The sequence below is a fragment of the Ambystoma mexicanum genome, chromosome 1p (genome assembly GCF_040938575.1).
Source record: "Ambystoma mexicanum isolate Mex_15411 chromosome 1p, UKY_AmexF1_1, whole genome shotgun sequence".
Taxonomy (NCBI): Eukaryota; Metazoa; Chordata; class Amphibia; order Caudata; family Ambystomatidae; genus Ambystoma; species Ambystoma mexicanum.
In genome coordinates this window covers 604157706-604176764 of record NC_090921.1, presented here as the reverse complement: position 1 = coordinate 604176764, position 19059 = coordinate 604157706, and positions in this window count along the sequence as shown.

The window sequence follows — 19059 nt, the reverse complement described above, 5'->3', positions numbered from 1 at the left end:
CAAATTGGCAGTGTTAAAGGACCTTTAACGCAGAAGGAGCGAGAGAGAAGGCGACAAATGCAACTTTGTTTGTATTGCGGGACTTCCGGTCACTTTCTTCGAAGTTGTCCGGTTAAACCACCCAAGAAGGTGGTTGGACCCACTGATAACGAGTTATTGACACCTGGTTCGGGAAACGACCAAGCCCGACAAGCGTAGGGGTCCGCTTGCCGAGCTTGAAAACAAACTCTTTGACCTCGCATTTTGTCATGCCAATGGTGCTTGTGAACCCAAAACAGCCTCAGCAGTTGCATGCTATAAAAGCATACATCGACAGTGGAGCTATTGGAAATTACATAGACCGAGAATTGGCTTCCAGGATTAAGCTTCCTCTCCGCCCGAAAGTAACCCAAGATGTAATTACGACAGTTGATGGAACCGAAATAGCCTCTGGGCCTGTAACGCATTCCACTGTTGAAATCACACTGGTGGGTCAGGATGGACATCGGGAAGCAATCGTGTTTGACGTGAACAAGGCCCCACAATTTCAAGTACTTCTTGGAATCCCTTGGTTAGAAACACATAATCCAAGAATAGACTGGCGAGCAAAGAAGATCACTTTTCCTGATTGTGAACCAACTTGTTATCCAAGAAATCCAGCTATGGGTCTGGCCTCTGCAACCTCCACCCCTGTACAGCTACCATCTGAATACCAAGAATTCCAAGACGTTTTTCAGAAAGAGCAGGCTAACACCTTACCTCCCCATCGATCTTACGATTGCCAAATCGACTTGGTACCCAATGCTCCACTACCTTGCAGTAGGATTTACGCTCTTACTGAACGTGAGAACCTGCATTTGCGTCAGTATCTGGATCAATATCTGGCCAATGGCTTCATTCGCCCGTCAAAGTCTCCAGTCTCTTCAGCTTTGTTCTTCGTACCTAAGAAGGAAGGAGACCTTAGGACCTGCATTGACTACTGCGCCCTAAATCAGATAACGATTAAGAATCGTTACCCTCTGCCCTTGATACCTGAGCTCATCGACCAAGTAAAAGATGCTCGTGTGTACACCAAGCTAGATCTCCGAGGAGCTTACCACCTGGTGCGTGTAAAAGAAGGCGACGAGTGGAAGACTGCATTCCGCACCAAATTCGGGCTTTTCGAATACCAAGTAATGCCCTTTGGTTTGAGGAACGCACCTGCCGCCTTTCAGTACTTCATGAAAGATGTTTTACGGGATTCCACCAGCACCTTGGCACACCTTGTCAATGGACTTTATAACTGACCTGCCTCCTTGTGGTGGTTACAACACTATCCTCGTAATAGTGGATCTGTTCTCCAAGATGGCCCATTTCATCCCTTTAAGAGGATTGCCATCAGCTTCCACCTTGGCCAAGGAATTTATGGAGAATATAGTGCGCATACATGGTTTCCCTTGTATATTAGTCTCAGATCGTGGAAGTCAATTCATCTCCCATTTTTGGAAGAAATGTTGCCAACTGGCACAAATAGATGTGCGCTTATCCACCAGCCACCACCCCCAGACCGACGGACAAACCGAGAGAACCAATCAGACTCTCGAGCAATATCTTCGGTGCATGTTACACCAATCTGAGTTAAATTGGAAAGACATCCTTTGGATTGCAGAATATGCATACAATAATTCAGTGCATTCTGGAACCGGGCAGACTCCTTTTTATATCTTGTATGGTCACCGTCCTCGAACCTCTGACCTAGATCCACCTCTGACCCTGGAAATGCCCGCGGTAAATCACCTACATTCCACAATCACCTGAGCCTTCATAGAAGCTACAACGCATTTACAGCAAGCCAAGAAAAGGTATAAAGAAAACGCTGATGTGCACCGAAGTAAAACTCCTCCTTACCAAGTAGGAGATCAGGTATGGCTTGCAACTAAACATTTACCCCTCAGGGGCCCGCGAACTTTTAGTCCCAGATTCATTGGACCTTACCCCATCAAGGCTATTATCAACCCGGTGGCCTTTAAACTCGATTTACCATCCAATATGCTGATTCATCCCGTTTTTCACGCATCTCTTCTGAAACCGGTACAACCTGGAACCAGACTGTCTGAACCTCCAGATCCTATCCAAATTGATGGAGAATTAGAATTCGAAGTGAAGGACATTTTAGATTCCAAGATAGTGAGGTCGAAACTCTTCTATCTTGTTGACTGGAAAGGATATGGACCTCAGGAAAGATCTTGGGAACCCAGTAACTTTGTTCACGGACCACGACTAATACAAAGATTCCATCGGAGATTCCCGCACAAACCAAAACCTCCGGAGGAAAAGACCTTGGGAGGGGCCTTGAGGGGGGGTACTGTCATGATGCCTACCTCTAAGGAGCCAGGCCGGGCCCAGCAACCCCAGAGGCAGACATCATTCACTCCAGGGAAGTCTCAGCGGGCCCAAGTCGGGGCCCTTTGGACTCAGTCCTGGCGCCGTAGGCGCCAGGCTCATAGTGGACCCCAGTCCTGGCGCCTTAGGCGCCAGGCTCATAAAGGAGGATTTATGTGTAAGTGCTTGGGTGCACACTTACCTGATGCAGACCTTGCTGCTTCATCCAGGCCCTCTTGAGGCCTGGATGGGACTACTTTACCTGTGGGACTACTTTCCACCCGGGTGTGGTTGGGGAAGGATACATACCTGATCGGTGGAAGGATACATACCTGGAACTTCTTCCAAAGCTATTTAAACCCCACCCGAACAGCCACACGTGCATCGCGTTGTTCTGCACCTAGCAGCTGGACGCTCACCGTGTCTGCTCCTGCATCCTGACTTCTCCCACGCCTGCCAGCACCCTGGATCACCTGCAAAGGGAGAAAGGAGGAGAATTGGAGAAGGAAAGACCTTACCTGCTAAATCTGCATCCCGGAATCATTTCACAGACGATCCTGAAAAGGAAGACATCATTTTAAAAGCATTTCACTACGATCGCTGCAGCGCTGCATTTTACTCACCTTTTCCAGGCGCCTCCATCTTCAGCGGTGATCATCCGGATTTCGCCACGTCCCGGCGCCTAGGGGAAAAAAGACAAGAACAAAGGTGAGAGGGAGAAAAGGAATAAGGAAAGCTCAATTTCCTGAAAACTTACCCCGTTGGGTTTTTCCACTTCATTTCGGGTCCTGCCGCTTCCGGACCCCGGCCCCTAAGGGGAAAAAGGCTAAGACATTGAATGAGCGAATGCAAAGACATTACCTGAGCGCTCATCCCGAACTTACCTGTCATTTACTGAAGCTGCACGTTTCACTTCGGGTCGGCGCCATATCTCCGGCATACCGAACCCTGGCCCCTATGGGGAAAAAGACATAAGAATTAACGCTTGCTGCAATAAGACTACGAACATTATTAAGGCTTGAACTTTTGGACAGAACTTATACTGCGTCTTACCTGAACAGTCAAGCTTACCTGAACACCAATCCTCAATCCAGTGAAGTAACTGGGTTTCAACGCGCCCCTGCATCAGAAGCAGGATGGAGAGCTCTTCCTTCCAGATCCTAAGGAGGATATTCCTGCGAGCCTGAGAAGCTAGAGTTGAGGGGCCCATCCTGTTCATCTTTGGAGTCCGGCGCCCCACCTTAAGGAAGCATCAGCACCCGAAGCCGCGCCTCCGTGGGAATCAGGTGAGCGTTACAGTCGGCCCATGCTCTCTTTACTGATGCACAGTGACGGGTATATGCTTTTCTCTACTTCAATTCCTACCACAGCCCCTACTGGGTGGGTCTAGGACACTCCCCTGGCGATGGAGAAAAGGCTCTGTGAGGTAGAGGTGATAAGAATCACATTGCCTGGAGGTGCATGTCAGTGTGGCAAACCAGAAGTAAGACTCGGATAAGAGGACATAGTTCACCTTAATTTTATTTTAAAAAAATAAAATGCCTCACTAGCCCTATTGCTATTAGGGGTTTCCCTTCATAATAATAATAAAACTAAGGTGCTCGTCAGGAAGTCAAAACTCAAACCACAGTCCTCCGCCCTAACCTGTCCATCTAACTGGCCCTATCACTTAGAAACTAGAAACAAAAGGTGGAAACGGGGGTTTTCACTGGAGGTCAGCACCTCCTAGCTCAGGACACGGTTCCTGGTTGAGATAACCAAAGCAGTCTTTACAAAGAAAACGAAACCAGTTCAAATAGAATGCTCCACTCAGAAAAATGATGAAGTCACTCAGTCCTGGTTCATCAATTCTGCAAAGCTCTTCCTAGCTTCTTTCCAGTGGTTCAAATGATTGATTTTCTTTTTTTAAAGTACAATGTTCTTCAATCCTTGTTGTAACTTAAATGTTACTCTCATGATATGGTCTCTTATTCCGATTGTCAAAAACAGTCAAATAAATGCTCCTTTCAATTATTGTTCATCAATTCGGTAAAGCTTTCACAACTTTCATCCACTGGCTTATTCGACTTATCTCTCGTGTTAGATGGCCCACCTTACTCCCTCAGTTTGCTCCATCCTGGCCAGTGTGGACAATACAATTCTTAATTCAGTACTCTTTAGGCTTTCCATATTATCACAGTTAATGTCCCTCCGGATCCCTGGGCTCTGCTGTAGGCTATTTGCAGGCACTCCTGTCCCTGGACTCTCATTCCAGCTTCCAGCCAGGGCTTGTGTCCCTCTCTCCTCTCGGGACTTGCCAATATGATTCTCTCGATTCTGAGTATTGTCGAAGTTTAAGTCTCTCGGGTCGACTGTAGACTCCTTCTAGTCCATGGACTCTCCTCTCTGGATGTTTCCTCCCCACTCTCTTGGGTCTCAGTCTGATTAATACTCCCAACACCTTGGTCCTGGTTCACGTCATTCACGGGCCATCTGGCCGGTGAATGACTCAGGGGTTGGGCTTCCCCTCAGCTTTCAACCTTATCAGGCATTGGGAAGTAGGTGCTTTGAGTAACGTTGCAATAGATGGCAGAGTCCCAAGGGTGAAATTATTTAACTGATGGACTGAATTTCAGAAGTCGTTGTATTGGGTTTGAGGTGGAAAAGCCTGTTTTCATGGTGTGTATTCAAATTCTGATTTTTGAGAAGTGAGATCGGTTGGATGTCCAATGACACAATACAATTATGTTTTTATTGTGATGTTGCTTGACTTTACATTGAAGAAAGACTTGCACTTGTTTGTAAAAACTCTTTCGACAGTAATGCAATCACCAACTAGCCCGATCTTGACCGTAGGGACAGACAGATCTGCACAACAACCACACTGCTGCTGGATGGCCTTCCTTCTGGGCATCTATATCAAATAATATGTACATGCCCATGGCAGAAATGCTTGTTTGTGGACACTAGCAAACAGCAATGTGTGGTGTACATGTTCTACAGCTCGCCTAGCCACATCTGTGAAAGAATACATTCATGCTGTGGGATAAGGCGCTTTGATACCGTTAAAATGGTAGTAAATATTTTGCTATGTGGAATAGTTGAAATATTTTATCGTGTTTCACTGCACAGCTTGCCATTGAAAGCAGAAAATAATATTGTTCATTTTTGTGACATGTTTTCTTGAAAACGAAACCAACCCGCAGCTGGCTCAGAACACACAATAAAGGGTCTCATTGTTATTTGCCCTTGAATCACTGTACTAACAATTTGAAGGACACAATGGGCCTCATGCAGAGTTTGCCGGTCTGGAAATAAGGCTGCCGGTAAGCTCACCGGCACTCTTGTTTTCAGACCAGCAAGCTTCGAGTTTGCCTGCCGGAGCCACTGTGCCCGACAGGTCTGACCCTGTCGGGCACAGTGTTGATAAAAATTCCTTCGGACGATGCAGAGGCTGCTGAGGAAATCTTTTGAATGAAGCCACTGCGACCGCAAACGAAGGCTGCTGAGAGAAGAAATGCTGCAGCTGCAACGGAACTTCTGACAGAAGATGCAGAGACTACGAAAATAACAGCAGACTGAGGAAAATCTTCAGAAAAACTTTGGTTCAGTAAGTCTTTACAATTATACTGGTATTCTGTTGATTTGCTGTGGAAATTAATATCTTTTAACTCGTTTTTATATTGACAGGTCCTGTCAGGAGATCGCTGGTAGCGTTACCCGCTGTCAGCGGAGAAGACGCGAAGCGAGTGCACCAGCGAAGGCAGAGCTTAAGTAGCTCCCTCTGCAACAGGTGTAGCATACACTGCGAGTTAATTATGGACTTAGCGGCAGCCATGTTGAGTGTAGGGAAAACCAATGTAAGTGCAATGAGCCAGCCTATGGGTGCAATGCTAAGAGTGAGGCAAATCCCTTTGGCGCCAGGCTTGAAGCCACTGCTGACCCACTGATTGATATGAAGTTCATTGCTTCCCTAGTGTTTCTGAATGGGATCTGTATTCCTTTGGGATCATGACAGACCCCCCCCCCCAAGACCCCACCCAAGGATAAACCTTCCGCTCCTGGCTTAGTCGGGTGGTTTTGTTGAAACATTTGGAGTAGCATGAATGTTTGAGCTAGGTTCCTACCCTTTCCAATCTACCAGGTAGAACAGTAAATTTTCCTTTACAATGAATTATAGTTCACCTTCTATGATTTGGGGTTTTGGTGGTGGCTGTAATCTGGTCCCTGGACTTAGTGGTTTGATCAAAGAGACATGAACAACTGGATGGATTCGCATGTGAGGTGGTAACTTTAGTCTTACTGCTGCGGGATTGACAATAGACTCCAACGGAAATGGGCCTAGGAATCTAGGTTGGAATTTACATGGGTCTTTGATTGCAATGTACTTGGAATACAACCAAACCTTGTCTCCCACCTTATGCTCTGGTGACTAACGTCAAAGTCTATCTGCAAATTTCTTTTGATCCTCCTTTGCTGTAGCCAAATGTCATAGAATTTCTTCCTGTACTTATGGTAATGTTATCATGAAGACTCTGTACTGCTGGCATCTCTAAAGACTCTGTGGGATCGAAAGTGGAGGTCCGAGGAAGTAAACCATTCGGAGTGTAGAAGGGAGTATATCCCGTGGAAGTATGTTCTGAGTTATTATAAGCATACTCTGCGATCCAAAGGACATCCACCCAAGAACAATCTATCTGGTGAAGGAGAAATCGAAGATATTGTTCAAGAGTCTGATTGGTTCTTTCTGTTTGACCGTCAGTCTGTGGGTGGTGACTGGTAGATAGATGCACTTCAATTTTGGCCAATTCACAACATTTTCTCCAGAATTGGGATACAAATTGGCTCCCCCTATTTGAGATCACAGTAGATGGAAATCCATGAAGCTGTACAATTTATTCCAAAAATACCTTTGCTAACACTGAAGAAGTTGGAAGTCCCTCAAGGGCAATGAAATGCGCCATCTTGGAAAATAAGTCCACCACGAAAAGAATTGTGTTATACCCCTGACAAGGAGGTAGCTCCGTAATATATAGTGCATAGAAATGGTTTACCAATGGTGCTGGTGGGACGGGTAACGGTTGAAGCAGTCCTGCTGGTTTCTGCTTTGAGCTTTTATTTTGAGCACAAACACCACAAGTTTGAATATAATCTTTGATGTCCTTGCGCATGTTGGCCACCAGAAATGTCTCTTGATTTAGGTCGTGGTCTTAGTGATCCCAGGGTGACCCTCCAATGTGGCTCCATGGTAATCTGCCATAACTTTCTTTTGTAGCTCCTGTTGGGGCAGGTAAAGTCGACTCTGGAAATAAGGTAGACCTTCTTGGAGACTAAACCTAGGTCCTCTTGATTTCCAAGCCTCTAGTTCTGAAGTGGTCATGTTAAGTAGAATTTGTGCCTTCAAGTCTTCTTCGGGGGATCCAGTGACTCCCAGCATCTTCTCTTCAGGGATTATGTTTACAGGTTCTGGGGTGCCTTGAATCTCTTCTCTTTCTCCAATCCTTGACAGGGCATCCGCCTTGCTATTACGTACCCCTGCGCGATATGTGATGACAAAACCATATTCTATGAAAAATAATGCCCAATGGAGTTGTCATGATGACTGAGCTTTGGCATTGCGCAAATATTGCAGGTTTCGATGATCTGTTAAAACAGTAACAGTATGTCGGGCCCCTAACAAGTGGTGCCTCCATTCTTTGAATTCGTGTTTGATTGCTAGTAATTCCTTGTCTCTGATGCTGTAGTTCAATTTGGCTGTTGAGAATTTCTTGGACCAAAAGGCCACTGGATGCAGTTGTGCTGCTCCCATTGCAGCATTGGACGCATCGGTTTCCACTATAAATGGTAAATCGGGTTGTGGGTGTTTCAAAATGGGAGCAGTGTTAAATAGTTTCTTCAATGTCCGGAAGGCCTCTTCTGCTTCTTTGGTCCAGGAAAAGGTCTTGTGCTTTCGCAGCAATGAAGTTATAGGGTGGACCAGTTGTGAAAATTCTGCAATAAAGCGTCTGTAGAAATGTGCAAATCCTAAAGAACTTTGGGCTCCTTTCACTGATGTAGGGGTAGGCCAATTGAGAACTGCTTTGACTTTTCTATTATCCATTTGGGTTCCCTTAGGCGACAATATGAATCCCAGAAACTCCACTGAGGTCGTATGAAAGGAACATTTTTCTATTTTAACAAAGAGCTTGTGTTGTCGTAGTTTCTGGAGTACTTCTCTCACATGGGTTATGTGTTCTTGGACCGAGTTTGAGTATATATGTCACGACCCTCGCCCAAAACCCCCTCTGACAAACCCATTGGCCAGGTGGAGTCAGGACTCGGGCCTCTAGAGCCAGGCATCCTTTTCCAAAACCCTCTTGGGGCCACTCCTGGCACCTATGGCGCCAGGATCATACACCATGAGAAACATGTGCTTGGGAACTACTTATTGAGTTGCCAGCCAACATGGAGGCATCCACATAGCTTGGTTCCCAGGAGCCAAGCTATGTGGTCTAGTGTTTTGGGTGTGGTAGCCTAGGGACTACTTTACCTGGACTATTTTGTTGGGGCTATTTAAACCACACCCGAGCAAGACAACACGCGTTGCGTTACTTTGCAGCTTGCAGCGTGACGCTCACCGTGTCCAGCTATTCCCTCGAACCTCGGAGAAGCAGAACCTGCAAGGAGACAAAATGAACATCATTAGCAGCAGCATCTTACCTGCAGTCTTCATCTTTAACCACTTGCAGCTTCTGAGAACAGCTTCCTTGAATCAGCCCGCCTCCCGGACAGCACGACCTGAAAGAGGAAGATAGAGGCAACATTAAAGAAAGCAGTAGAGACATTTGCAAATTACGAACTGCTCAAAAGACTTACCTGGCTGGTCACCTCACGGCTGGCACCATTCCGGACATTCTACTCGCCCTGAAGAACACCACGACCTACAAGGAAGGAAAACACAGGTTAGCAAAGGCAAGACTTTGCAGCGCTGCACATAGCGCTTATTTACCGCATCAAACCTCTCTTAATGCGCCATCATTTACACGCGGGGCTCAACCAGGCCAGTTCACCGCGCTGAAGCTCCGCATACCTAAGGGAGGAAACAGAGACATTCAAAATAAAGAAAGGCATGCAGGATAGCAACAAAACTAAAGAACAGCAATAAGACCTACCGGAAAAATATCAAACGGGCCGGCGTCAGTGAAGTAACTGGACCGCACACGCCCAAGAAAGACAACGCGCCCCTGCAAAGAAGGCAGGACGGAGAGCACGCCTAATTCTATCACCAGGTGAGGAGAGGGCCCAGAGGGGCTGAATCATACGGGGGGTGGAGGGCGGATACTTACCCCGGTCAGTCAGTCCTGAATACAGTCCTCCTGTATTTTCAGGCAGAACTTTCCCCGCAGACCACAACTAGGCAGATCTGAGAAGCATACCAGCGAGTAACCCGGCTGGGTGGCGTCCCTGTGGATACCAGGTGAGCGTAACAATATAAGAATGTTGTCAAGGTACACTACGGTGCAGACGTCAAGTAATTCACATAAAACATTGTTCATAAATTCTGGAAGGCTGCTGGGGCCTTATATAAGCCAAAGGGCATGACTTGATATTCGTATAATTCGTACTTTGTGTGGAAGGCAGTCTTCCATTCATCTCCGTCTTTGATTCTCATTAAGTGTTAGGCTCCTCTAAGGTCTAATTTAGTCAAAATCATCCTTAACTTGATCCATCAGCACTGGGATGAGTGGAAGGGGGTACCGGTTCTTGACCGTGATCTGGTTGAGGGCACGGTAGTCTATGCAGGTAGGAAGGTCCCCTTCCTTCTTGGGCACGAAAAATAGAGGAGATGCCATGGGGTATTTAGAGGGCTGAATGAACCCATTGGCCAGGTAATTATCTAAATAGGTCTTCAAATGAATATTTTCTTGTTCAGATAGGGCGTAAATTCTGCTGCATGGGGTTTTTCAGCCAGGGATCAAATTGATTTGACAATCATATGGCCGATGAGGTGGCAGCACGTTTGCCTGTTCTTCTTCGAATACCTCTTGAAAGTGTCGATATTCCAATGGAAGGGTCCGTATCACCCTAAGGTGGGTGTGTTACATGAAATCTCTGGTAACTATTTCTTCGGGGTCCCGCCTTGAACATAGCAGGAAGTCCTGCATTCCTCGTGAAAACAATGGTCTTGGCTCGCCAATCAATCCATGTGTTATGTTTCTGTAGCCATGTAATTCCTAAATTCACTTTAAACTGTGGAGCGCAAATTAGGTCAAACGATATCTTTTCCCGATGTCCTTCCTGGCAAAGCAAGGTGCAAACTTCAGTACACTTCATCACTGGTCCGGATGTTAATTGCGTTCCATCTACCGCAGTGACATTTTCTACCAAAGCTTTTGAGTGTATACTAATACCCATCTTGCCTGCTAGTTCGTAATCCATGTAGTTTCCAATCGCACCACTGTGTCAAGTATCAAGAAACCGGTAGTTGAACTCATAGTGTAGTAGTTGAGTTCTCCCTACCAATATGCCCCTTTGTACCTCCAAAATAAGTACCAAGGGACTAATTAGTCAGCAGATGGAACACCAGACCGCACTTCCGAGGAGGCAGGAACAGCGTAGGATGCAGAGAAGGAGAACGTACTTGATTCCCACAAAAACTAGAGAAATTACAGAGGTAAACAGGTTTAGGATTGTAATTGCGAGAAAACAATGAACAAGTACAAGATTAACAGGACAGAGTTCAAAAGCAACTTACCAATAGTGCGAGGAGTGTATTCTTCCAGAAAGGTATACTGCGCAACCCAATCTAGCCCTGAATCCCCGACGGCACGAGGACGCCTAAGTGGGTGCAAAAGGTCTCTAGTCCAGTGCCTGCCCCGACAGAACGAGGACACCTGTCGACTCTAGTGCCAAAAATGCCAGTCTTTAGTCAAAGTGCTATATAGTGGGTCAAGCAGTTTCTTGCTGGCAAATGAAGGACTCCTTCGCAGCACTGTCCACCACACGAACGTGAAGTAGACCGAAGTGAGATCTCCTGTTTCGGATGTTTGTATCCAAGGTGCAGCGTGAGAATGGCAGCACGCTGATGAAAGGAAAACGCACGGCAAGGTGAGAGAGTGGTTAAACGTTCCGGGTTCGGCAACTTGGTAGCGAGGTGTTTGTTAGAATCCAAAAAGCAAAGCGTGGTCGAGGTTCGTTCCGGATTGTTCTGTTGCTGGCAGCATGGTAACCAATTCGAGAGACAGAAGACAGGTTGTGAGCGTTCCAAGTCGTGCAGCGTGCTGGCGATAGATACTTGCAGAGGATGAGGCTAGGACTGGTGGTAACACAGGCCGAGGTCGGTAACAGGAAGACATCAGAAGGAAATAGGACAGGGCGAGGTTGGTAGATACAAGGACAAGAAAGTACCAAGCAGGTACTCAGGAGCGTAGCCTAGATTCCTAAACAAAATCAGAAGCGGCGAGTGCGGCAACCGGAAGCATTATATCGGGTCACCGCGAACTTGCCGAAGCTCCGCCCCTCAGAGATTGAGTCATGTGACGAACATGGAGCGGACGCCATAGTTGCCATGTCAACCTTGCAAAGTGAGTGGAAAAGAAACAAGAGCAAGTCCAGGGAAAAGCTTGATGTGAATTACTAGCAGCAGATGATGTGGTAGCAGCATCTGTTTTGAGGAAAGTGGATTTACTCAAACATTCCTGATTTCCGGGGCGAATCCTGACAGTTCCCCTCCTCAAAGGGAGCCTCCCCCTCCTGGACCAGAATTCAGAAAGCAAACGCAGAGCACGAATGTTAGTGACAGGTTCCCAGGTCATGTCCTCGGGACCATAACCCTTCCAGTCAACCAGATACACACGTAGTCCCCTACGGACCTTCGTGTCTAATATGTTGCTCACCTCATAATCCTCAGAGCCTTTCTTGGTAACAGGAGGAGGATGCAACAATAGCCTGGTGGACTGAAGACAAGGTTTTAACAAGGAAACATGAAAGACCGGATGAACATGCCAGGAAGCAGGGAGGTCCAAACAAACCGCAACAGGGTTGATGATAGCAGTTATGCTATAAGGACCCACAAAACGTGGAAGAAGGAAACGTCGTCCGGAAATGTGCAGATTCTTTGTTGACAACCAGACCTTCAAACCCACTTGATACAGAGGTGCTGGTGTTCTATGGGCATCGGCGTGTTTTTTCTGACTCAACTTGGCTTTCCGGAGTTGGGTCGAGACGTTGTTTCTCACTTTGGCCAAGTTACGCCCACACGCCCCTGCCGCAGGGCTGAAGGGCGATGGGATGGTTTCGATGGGAAGAGTACGTGGAAGGCACCCATCCATGGCAAAGAAAGGCGACGTTCCATTGGCGGAATGGATTGAGTTGTTATATGCAAATTTGGCCATGACTAACATGGATAACCACGTTTTTTGATACTGCATAGTGAGACATCGTAAGTATTGCTCCAAAGTAGCATTTAAACGCTCTGTTTGTCCATCTGTTTGTGGATGGTAGGCACTTGAATAACAAACCTCAATACCCAGTGAGGTAGTCAAGGCTCGCCAAAAGCGAGATGTGAATTGAGATCCACGGACGGAAACAATGACGTGAGGAAGACCAAAAAACCTGAAAACATGACACAAAAACAGATTTGCCAAAGCGGGAGCTGTAGGTATACCTTTACATGGTATAAACAATGCTAGTTTAGAAAAATAGTCAACCACCACCCAAATAGTGTCATGACCGTGATCCAAGGGTAGTTCGATTATGAAATCCATGGAAATCAATACCCACGGTCCTTCGGGTATGGGTAGGGGTTGCAATAGACCAATGGGTTTGGAAGGAATCACTTTACATTGTGAACAAATGGCACAGGAGGGCACAAATTCCAAAACGTCTTTCGACATTTGAGGCCACCAACACCAATGTTGAAACAAGTCCAAGGTCTTACGACCTCCAGGATGAACCACAAACCTGACGTTGTGGCACCAATGCATGGTGGTTTTGCAGGTGTTCGAATCCGGGAGGTAAACTAAACAGTTATGGTATGGTATACCATTGATCAAGGTCAGGTTCAGCTCCTGAGCTGTTGATTGGTTTTCCTCAACCCATTTTGACAAGTTAGCTCGAAAGGGCGTTTGTATACCACATACACAGATTACTTGACGTGGTAAGAGAATGGAGTGATCATGCATAGCCCATGGGATGACCCTATGTACCCGAGAGAGAGCGTCTGCTTTGAAGTGTTTCTTACCTGGTCTGTAAGTCACCTGAAAGTGATACATAGAGAAAAACTCATGCCAACGGGCATGACGTACGGTTGTACATTTTACTGATTGTAGTGCCAAAAGATTGTGGTGATCCGTAAAGACCTGTACTGGTAAAGCCGTGCCCAATAGATGGTGATGCCAAACCAAAAAGGCGTCCCGAATAGCCAAGAGCGCTTTTTCTGTGACGGTGTAGTTGGCTTCGTAAGTGGTCAGTTTTCTGGAGTGATATGCTACAGGGTGGAGTTCTCCTGAATCCTTACACTCTTGTGAAAGGATAGCTCCGATGGCGAGATCCGAAGCATCTGCTTCTACTACAAAAGGAAGATCAGGGTTAGGGTGCATCAGAACAGGAGCAGTAGTGAAGGAGGATTTCAGTACCTCAAATGCCTTCTGAGCTGATGGATTCCAGCTAAATGGTTTCGTAGCACTGGTTAGAGATGTAAGAGGGACAACAATATTGGAAAAGGATCTTATGAATCGCCGATAAAAAATTGGCAAAACCTAAGAAAGACTGGAGTTGTTTGAGAGTGGTTGGCACCGGCCAGTCCAACACAGCCTTGACCTTGGCGTCACTCATTTTCACCCCCTGATCAGATATGGTATAACCTAGGAATTCAACCGATGTAACTTGAAACACGCATTTTTCCAATTTAGCGTACAGCTGATGTTCTCGGAGACGTTGGAGGACAGCTGATACGTGTTTAACATGGTCTTCGTAAGAGGACGAATAAATGAGTATGTTGTCCAAATACACCACTACGTACGTATCCAGGACATCACGGAAAATATTGTTTATGAAGTGCTGAAAGGTAGTTGGGGCATTGCACAAACCAAACGGCATGACGCGATACTCATAGAGGCCATATTTAGTCTTAAATGCGGTCTTCCATTCGTCCCCAGAACGCATTCTGACCAGATTGTAAGCTCCTCTCAGGTCCAATTTCGTGAAGATTATAACTTCCCCAACTGGTCTAAGAGCACTGAAATCAGGGATATGGGGTATTGATTCCAGACGGTGATGGCATTGAGTTCCTGGTAATCAATACAAGGCCGGAGGTCTCCCTCTTTCTTGGACACAAAAAACATAGGTGACGCCGCTGGAGACCGAGATGGGCGAATGAAACCCGTACTGAGGGCATTATCAATATACTCTTTCAAGATGATGTCTTCTTTAGCGGTTAGGGAGTCTATTCTCCCGTTTGGTATTTTCACCTCCGGGATGAGATCAATAGGGCAGTCATAAGGTCGATGGGGTGGTAAAATCTCCGCCCCCTTGGCATCAAACACATCTTGAAAATGAGAATATTCCGTGGGCAAAGACACTGTTTTAAGAACAGCTACTGTTGGAGCCATGCTTATGAGAGTCCGACACGGATCCCCTCCTTCGGTATGTTGCAGCATACAGTGTTTGGTACAGTAGTCGGATGTGAACATGACTTTATTTAACCCCCAGTCAATAATCGGGTTATGGATTTTCAGCCATGGCAAACCCAAAATTAATCTGAATTGAGGCGCTGCTATTGCATCAAAACTGATCATCTCAGTGTGGCCAGCGGCAGTAGTCATGTTCAAGGAAACTGTTTGTTCCGTGACCAACCCGGACAGTAAAGGTGTACCGTCCACGGCATTAATGATCTGAGGCTGAGCTTTGGGAATGAACGAAACGCCGTTCTCACAAGCGTAAGAAAGTTCGATATAGTTCCCCATTGCCTCAGAATCCAGGATAGGTTCCCCAAACCCAGAAGAGCCTGATGCGGGGTGAAATGTAGCCTTTATTGTGATTGGAACAATCATGGCGGAGTCCCATGATGAAGGACTCAGTAGCGGGACCCCTTCTACTACCGAGTCATCGCGTTTCCCGATTTCTTAGGCTTCTTTGTGCATGCCTACAGGAAGTGTTCGGAAGAACCACAATAAAAACAAAGATTTTTCAACCATCTCCTCTCTCTCTCAGCCAGCGATAACGGACGTTTTATTGCACCGATTTGCATGGGTTCATAGTCATTAATTGATGTTATCTGAGGTGTAACCAAAACAGGCATAGCTCCCCTTTTCGCCACCTTTTGTTCGGCTCGCCTAGCATCGATCTGGAGAACGAGGTCCAACATTTCATGGAATGCGGTCGGCACCACCGGTACCAAGGCTAATGTATCCTTAGGGGAGTCAGACACCCCTTTATTGAACAAAGAGGCTTTCTTGTCCACAGGCCAGCTGGTTTCTGCGATGAGTTGATTAAACCTGGTTACAGAGGCCAAAAGAGGTGTTTCACCTTGCTGTATACCCAGCAGTTCCAACTCCGTAGCTTGTGTTTGGTAGCGGGTATCAAATACCCGGCCCATAGCTTCCAACAAGGCCTCACAGTCAAAAAGAGGTGGACTACCGGCTTCTAACAAACGGTTGGCCCAAGTTGCAGCAGTACCAGCGAGATGAGACAAAATGAAGGCTGCCTTCGTAGCTGAATCGGGGAATGCCGTAGGACGACAGAGGAAATGCAAACGGCATTGGTTCAGGAAGGTTCGATAGACTTTGGGGTCACCATGAAACTCCTCAGGAGGGGCCAGTGGAAAGTGCGTGGCCATAACCACTGAAGGCGTGGCCGCTACCTGAGGGACTGGATCAGCAGAACCAGAAGCCAAGCCGGTGAGGGTACCACAGCTGCGGCGGATGGGTTCCTGGTTTGTAACTCATCAATCCTCGCTTGAGTGGCAGAATGAGCTGCCGTCATTTTTGCCCGTAATTCTGCCATAAGAAGCATAATATTGGCTAGAGCTTTGTTGGTGTCCATTTATATATTGGCTTCTGATTATGTCAAGTATCAAGAAACTGGTAGTTGAACTCGTAGTGTAGTAGTTGAGTTCTCCCTACCAATGTGCCTCTTTGTACCCCCAAAATAAGTACCAAGGGACCAATTAGTCAGAAGATGGAACACCAAACCAGACTTCCGAGGAGGCAGGAACAGCGTAGGATGCAGCGAAGGACAACTTACATAACTCCCACAAAAACTAGAGAAATTACAGAGGTAAACAGGTTTAGGATCGTAATTGCGAGAAAACAACAAGATTAACAGGACTGGGTTCAAAAGCAACTTACCAATAGTGCGAGGAGTGTATTCTTCCAGAAAGGTATACTGTGCAACCCAATCTGGCCCTGAAACCACGACGGCACGAGGACGCCTAAGTGGGTGCAAAATGTCTCTAGTCCAGTGCCTGTTCCAACTGAACGAGGACGCCTGTCGACTCTAGCGCCAAAAATGCCAGTCTCTAGTCCAAGCACTATATAGTGGGTCAAGCAGTTTCTTTCTGGCAAATAAAGGACTCCTTTGCAGCACTGTCCACCACACGAAAGTGAAGTAGACAGAAGTGAGATCTCCTGTTTCGGATGTTTGTATCCAAGGTGCAGCGTGAGAATGGCAGCACGCTGATGAAAGGAAAACACACAGCAAGGTGAGAGAGTGGTCAAACGTTCCGGGTCTGGCAACTTGGTAGCGAGGTGTTTGTTAGAATCCAAAAGGCAAAGCATGGTCGAGGTTCGTTCCGGGTTGTTCTGTTGCTGGCAGTGTGGTTACGAATTCGAGACAGAAGACAGGTCGTAAGCTTTCCAAGTCGTGCAGCGTGCTGGTGATAGATGATTGCAGAGGATGAGGCTAGGACAGGTGGTAACACAGGCCGAGGTCGGTAACAGGAAGACTTCAGAAGGAAATAGGACGGGCGAGGTTGGTAGATACAAGGACAAGAAAGTACCAAGCAGGTACTCAGGAGCGTAGCCTAGATTCCTAAACAAAATCAGAAGCGGCGAGTGTGACAACCCGGAAGCATTATATCGGGTCACTGCGAACTTGCCAAACTTGCCGAAGCTCCACCTCTCTGAGATTGAGTCATGTGACGAACATGGAGCGAACGCTATAGTCGCCATGGCAACCTTGCGGAGTGAGTGGAAAAGAAACGAGAACGAGTCCAGGGAAAAGCATGATGCAAATTAATAACAGCAGATGATGTGGTAGCAGATGTTTTGGGGAAAGTGGTTTTACTCAAACATTCCTGATTTCCAGGGCGAATCCTGACACACTGTCCACGTATGCTTCCAGAGTATACATCTTAGACGGTTGAAGGTTTCTACTTAGGATGACCGAAACAACGAAATTAGAAATCCGAATTTCCTTCTGGTGGCTTAACAAGTCGACCTCTAAACTTGTCGGGCATTGGCGTTTTCCGGCTGTTGATTTTCTGTGATTTTTCTATCCACCTTGTCTACTGCTCCCACTGGCTTCCATGTTGGTTTCACTGGACGGTTTCGTAATTGATGACCGGCTGAGCCACAATAGAGATATAAATTCTGCTGTCTTCTTCTGTCTCGTTCTTCTACATGGGTTCAGGGTGACCATCAGTCAGTGAACGAGTTCCAGAGTCTCTTGAATGAACATAAAATGATTTAACCTCTGATTTAGCCCGATCCGAGCACCGGTTCTGTAATCAGTGATCCAAATGGATGGTCAAGTCTATGAATTCGGCACAACCCGTAGGAGGATTCACAGCTTGCACTAAACTATCCTTAAGTTCTCCTCTCAGTCCTCGATGAAAGAGTGGGGTTGTCCTCTCCTCAGGCCAATTAATTTCTTCTACCAATCGATTGAAACAGGCTATATAAGCCAACAATTCTTGGTTACCTTAGTGTAAAGAGAGCAACTCGTTGTCTCAGGCCTGACCCTAAGCAGGATGAGCAAAACATTTTTCTAATTCCTGCCGAAAACTAGGATAATTCCTCAGTAACGGATCATCTCTATTCACTAAGGGTATGGACCAATCTGCAGCATGTCCCCCGAATAAGACAACACAAATGCCACCTTGGCCTGATCTGAAGGGAAGACCCCAGGTCTACATAGAAAGTGCAAATTGCATTGGTTTATAAATACTGCAAAATGCTGTGGGTCCCCTGTAAATCTCTCTGGGGGTGCTAGGGGAATATTTTTGGGTAAAACTACTTGTAGAGGAGGGTTGGAAGCGGAAATTTGACCCTGTGAAACCCCACCAGGAAGTGGTGCTTGCCCTGCTTGGGACTGTAGCAACTGGCGACCCAATTCCTCAGTGCGCTCTCTGTTAACCACCAACTCTCTCCTAAGAGAGTTGGTTTCAGACCTAGCTGCATGGACCTCTGCCCTTAACTCTCCCAAAAGCTGGGATAAATTATCTTTTGCTGTGTCCTCCATTACGCTCAGGTGGAGTAGTTTAAGTACGGCTTTGCGTTCTGTAGCACTTACCTTGGCACTTCGCGGGAGCCTAATGCCTTTTCAGCTAGAGAACCTGTTATCTGGGCTCTTATTCTGTGGAAATAACAATGATAACAATAGAACTACTGTAATTCCCATTTGCAAACAAAAACTCTGGTGCAGTGTACCTTTGAATAAACCCTCCCTTCTCGTCTGTGCTTATGTTTTGTGGAGCTCTCCATCCTGTATTTTACAGGGGCGCGTTGGTTGATAACTTTTAATCTGAGGGGGCTGTGGTAT